Here is a 5,927-nt window from a genome sequence, read left to right as displayed (position 1 = left end):
AATACAAGTATTTTTTTTTTAATAAATAAAATACTTGCATGTTTGAATATATCTTAGTCATTTTTAGTTACTTTACAGAGAAACATTAAACAAATAATAATATTTAAATTGTGAATTGTCCATAAATGTGAAAAAAAATATTTTATTTTTAGGCAATATCGCCCAGCCCTAGTTATGGTGCGCTTATGTTAATACTTGATTTGGATAAATCAGAAAATTCACATAGTGTGGCCACAATGTTGGATTATGCTGAAAACACTTCAGCCTCAACTCTTCATAAACAATTTGACTGGCTGATGTGTTCTTTGGTATACAGCATCTTGGACTGTGCTCTACAAATATTCTATAAGAAAAATTATTCAATGAAGAAATATGGGAGCAATGAAGAAATGTTTTAGACCAGCGGTCCCCAACCTTTTTTGCACCACGGACCAGTCTCATATAAACAATATTTTCCCGGACCGGCTGTCGGGGGGGGGGGGTGTCGGGGTCACGACATGACTGGAATATCGATAATAATAATAATTATTATTATTATTATTATTATAAAGTGCATATTTTTCTCTAATGACCATATAATAAAAACATTGCAACTCACCATGTCGCTGAATTAGTGGGAGCCCTGAGGTTGTTTCCCGGCAACAAGACGGTCCCATCTAGGGGTGATGGGAGACAGCGACACCCGAAGGGTGTTCCTTATGTCCAGTCTACTCCGTAATTTCGATTTTGTTGCCGTCATTGCGGAAAACCCCGCTTCGCAGAGATAGGATGTTGGAAATGGAAGCAGCGTTTTCAGTGCTTTTTTCTCGGGATATTCAGCCTTGATTTTAATCCAGAAGGTCGGCAGAGATTAAGTTATCTCAAACATACTTTTAAGGCCACCGTCATTTGCAACCTCAAGGAGTTGATCTTCTTCCTGCACGGACGCGGATGATTCAACAGGGACATTCACAAATGGGTCGCGGATCCATTCCTTCGCACTTCGTGGGTCTTTGGCGGTTCGCTGACAGCGAAGCTCAGTCTCTCCCCAAATCCCCGCTAATGTTGTGAACATGTCAAATATGCCCCTGTCCACTCACTGTCCCCACAGCTCCAGTTTGGCTTTGAATGCAGCCACTTTATCTGCCAACTTAAAGACAGTTGTCATTCTCCCCTGAAGTGACAGATTGAGTTCATTGAGCAGGTTGAATATGTCGCACAGGTAAGCGAGTTTTGCGACCCATTCCTCGTCATTGACATGTGCTGCCAGTGGTGTCTCTGCAGCGGCTCTCGTAACTCAAACACTCTGGCAAGCGATCTCCGCCTGGAAAGCCATCTGACTTCTGTGTATAAGAGAAGGCGTTTGTGCTCTGCTTCAATTTACTCACAAAGCTGCCCAAATAGACGCGAGTTAAGGGCGTGTGCTTTGATGTGACTGATAACTTTAATAACATCATTCAATACGACGTTAAATTCGGGTGACATTTTTCGGCTAGCCAGCATTTCTCTGTGAATGACACATTCAGGCGCAACGTCTTTAACCCGGGTAGTGAAACCAGACAGCTGTCTAGTCATGGCAGCTGCCCCATCCGTGCATAGCCAACACAGAATGAGTCATTAAGCCTCTCTAATAATTGTGCCTCAATGTCCTCCGCTATTTCATCAATTCGCCTAGTGACGGTGGTAGCCGAAAGAGGAACCTGTGCTATATGTGTAGCTGCAGCCTCTCCTAAGAGTTCACGGCAAATGTCCTTAGCAGCAGGTAGCATCAACTCCTCGCCAATAGTGAGACTTCTTGGCCTTAGCAATACGGCTAGCCACTAAGTATGATGCTCTCAGTGCAGCCACATTTGTTGATGCGGTGGCTTTCAAGACTTGTTTCTGTCCTTTTTCTTCACGTTTTCTTCGCTCAAAGAATTCAACAGGTTTGTCTTTAAGTGCAGGGTGCTTGGATTCGATGTGCCGAAGCAGTTTTGAGGGCTTCATTGCCTCGTTAGATAGCCTCCACATAGTATGCACAGGGGGCTTGGAGCATGCGAGTCACCTGTCGCAATAAAGCCATATTTTAGGTAGGACTCATCATATTTTCTATTGAATGAGGCTTTCTTTTTTTTTTTGCAGTCTCGGGCTCTGCATTATCGGCATCGTCGTTGGGCCTTTTATCTCCCTTACCCCTTCCGAAGAAGCTCCCCAGCGACGTTTGTTTGTTTTTATTCACATCCGCTAATTAGCTAGAACAAAGTTTGCGACACAGCTCGCGCAGACCGCGCTGAACTGGCGCGCGCGCAGTACTCAAGTTCAAACTCGAGAGAGAGATTAGAGAGGTGAGAAAAAGACCAACACACTGCACCAAGTTCAATGCAATTACTGCACAATTAGCCGATAATTGTATATAATTATTATTTTATTTTACCGATTAAAAAAATAAAAATAAACATTATTTATCCTTTCCGAGCGGCCCGGTAGCGAATGTTTTAGACAAAAAGTCAATTTTGTCCAATTTTCCGAGTGCAATGACAGTCTGTCAACACTTACAGTGAGGGAAAAAAGTATTTGATCCCCTGCTGATTTTGTACGTTTGCCCACTGACAAAGAAATGATCAGTCTATAATTTTAATGGTAGGTGTATTTTAACAGTGAGAGACAGAATAACAACAAAAAAATCCAGAAAAATGCATTTCAAAAACGTTATAAATTGATTTGCATGTTAATGAGGGAAATAAGTATTTGATCCCCTATCAATCAGCAAGATTTCTGGCTCCCAGGTATCTTTTATACAGGTAACGAGCTGAGATTAGGAGCACTCTCTTAAAGGATAAGGGCGTCTGCCAAGAAATAAAAATAATAAATAATTATAATTATAATACTAGAGGTATTTATGTTGTTACTAACTTAATTAAAATTGATATATTTAAATCAAATAAGTGTAGTTGGTTTCTTGAGATTGTAACTGGCTTGGACGTTAAAATATTTGACCACAAGAGGGGGAACTTGACCATGAATACTCTGCTTACCAAACCCTTTAAGCAAAAACTGTTGTCAACATGCATCTGGTTCATATTTTTATGAGTCTGAAACCATACATTTCTCGACTGCAAGCACCTGGAAGCCTCAAAAGTCGCCTGCAACTTCTAGTTTTTGGTTATTCTTGCTTTAATTTGACTTTTCCAACAATATAAAGCACTTCATAGTTGAATTTGGAGTCTGTATCCTTATGACAGAAATACAGTTGTAGGGTAGAGCTAAGGGGACTGTAAACCTTAGGGGTGGTGCTGGAGTGTGTTCGGACACAGATGACTCAGACAACAACGTAATGTTGACTTGGAGTTTAATGGAGAGGCAATTAGAACAGTACAGGTCCCAGCACAGCACATGGGCAAAGGCACTTAATTATTTTTGACCAGCCTGTGAATAGCCAGCTGAAGTGATGGATAATCGTGTATCAATTTGAATGTGTGTGTGTGTGTGTGGTCTACAAAGGAATAAAGAAATATACAATTACTAGTGTACATAACACATATAAAACTATAATGCACAATTCAATAATACTATCTCCTATTGACACATTATATATATTAGTATAATTATATCCTCATTAAGTATACATAAAGTAATTCTACTAGGCATATAATATTATAAGCTTTTTGAACATCAAAGGCTGCTGCCGCTAGGAGCCCTGAGTTTAACAGCGCCATCTTCCGACCTTAATCAAACAATAAGGAGACATGAAGGTAAGCAACCTGCCGTTTAGTATCAGGGTCACAGCTGTATGTACAGAACCTGAACATATAGCGATATAACAGAAATACTAACACGTTATCAAGCAATAAATAATAATAATAATAATAATAATAATAATAATAATAATAATATAGCTGGAGTCTGAACGATCGCGCACACATTGCGACTTAAACAGGCTATCTTTGCGGTGTAATAATCCACCAAATAAACGGAATAACTAACTACAGTTTGCATCTACTAACACATAAACAAGCGCAGAGTGACTCTCAGTCCGCTGTGTCTGCACACAAATGAACGACATGACAGAGGAGCGAGCAGGGCGTCTCTGTTGAGTGGCGTCCGGTCGCGCTGCACTGGCGTCACTGAAAGGCGGAGCTACAGCTCTTAAGCAGAATGACGCAAACTATAGCAAATCTGTAGCCTTTTGTACAACAGTAATCTACAGTAACAGTCAGAATGTAGAAACAAAATCTATGAAGTGGTGTGTGCCATTTAATATTTACTTTATGTATGTTAAGTAGTGATTTTTTATTTTCTTGGATGACAAGTAGTATATTCAGAGCCTGACTGGCTTAGAAATGCTTAAACCAAGCTCTGAAATGTCACAAGAAACAAGTATTTAAATGTTGTATTTAAAAAATACAAAAAAAAACATCTTGGATCTGGACCCCCCTAGCAACCATGACTCCACCCCCACCAAAATATTTTGTCCCCATTAATGTTCAAACCAAACCTATACCATTGTATATGTATTTATTTATTATAATTTATTCATATTTATTTCATGGCAAACTCCCTTATCTAGGGTGACTTGCAGGATACAAGGGCAACACAAACGTGCAATAATACAGTACAAACTCATCCATCCATCCATTTTCAAAACTGCTTATCCTGGTGAGGGTTGTGGGGAAGCCAGAGCCGATACACCCAGGACGGGACGACAATCCATCACTAAGTACAATCTCATGCATAATAAAATTAGTTTCAAAATCAGTGTTCAGGTAAAATATACAGTTAATTAAAAATACAAGTCATAAATCCTAGTTCTAATACGTAACAAGTGTGGACACGATGCGCTGCAGTCATAGGAAAGGACCAAGTGGAGGGAGGCATAGGGGAAATCACAAATAAACAACAGGAGTCCTAGCAATGAGTAAGCAGTAAAATGAATAAAAATGTGTGTTAAAAGTGAAAAATATTGTATTTGATATATTCATGTATTCGCACAGGACTTTTAATTATTTAGGTTGTGTTAAGGAGGTTGTTGGTTTCCTTCATTCTTAATTTAGATCTGTAGATTAACATGACAAACCATTTTTGACAAATGTAGGCAAATGCAAGGGAAGTTGAATACTTATTATATACTTATACACCTGTCCATGTGAAACTCAGGTATCCTTTGTAGGTAAGTGCACTTTTATTTAAACAACGACAGACAAGCAAATTCTTCATTGCAGAAACCGCATTGAGAGTTAATATCAGTTTTCATAATGAAGTGCTTTAAACTTTCCTAACCCCAACTCACATGGGCAATTTATACAAGTAGGGGAAAGTGAATGCCCTTCCCTTATCTAAAAATCAACACGATTATCTGTTTTAGGGGCAAAGAGCATTGTGTTTAAAAGGGGGCAGTTCTACATTGTTACCTCTACCCCAGTCCATATCATCATGGCTTGCCACTGAGTAAATAAAACACCTGGCAATCAATTCTGGTGATCTCTTTGGCACAGTGCTGCCCAACAAACTCAGTCCAAAGACTAAATATTCAATAATAACTGTTGAGCAGTCTGCTGTTAACTCAGTATTTCATGACACTTGCATGATAAGAACTGTAAAGCCTATATCAAAAATCTGATTTGGTAGCTGTAAAGTTTTGTTTTGTTTAGACTTGTTACTAAGTACTAATTTTGGTGGGGACTTAATGCTGGAGAAATCATTGTTCTTTGACAGAGTTTCTAATTCACCGAAATTCTAATACCAAAACTACTCTCTAACTAAATAGGATTTCCATTTCAAATTAAGTGATAATATAAATATGTGTTCACACATTGTAGTGAATCAACAGCGCCAATGATGTATGTTAAGAAACAAAATGTGTATTAAGATACTTATACAGTACAGTGCAGATTCACCTATTTACTGATTAACTTGTTCTTCGTCTTGGTATAGCCATTTACAGAGGCAGAAACAGTCACATGATGCCAGAT

The 5,927-nt window shown here is 38.9% G+C and overlaps 1 pseudogene; it reads right to left on the bottom strand.

Moving 5' to 3' along the window:
- Window positions 1-748: 748 nt before the first annotated feature.
- On the bottom strand, window positions 749-3,767 carry LOC136758192 (SCAN domain-containing protein 3-like; annotated as a pseudogene).
- Window positions 3,768-5,927: the final 2,160 nt, after the last annotated feature.

This window comes from Amia ocellicauda, chromosome 9, assembly GCF_036373705.1.
Source record: "Amia ocellicauda isolate fAmiCal2 chromosome 9, fAmiCal2.hap1, whole genome shotgun sequence".
Classification (NCBI taxonomy): domain Eukaryota; kingdom Metazoa; phylum Chordata; class Actinopteri; order Amiiformes; family Amiidae; genus Amia; species Amia ocellicauda.
The sequence above is the reverse complement of the archived record's forward strand: the minus strand, read 5'-3'. Positions and strand labels throughout refer to the sequence as shown.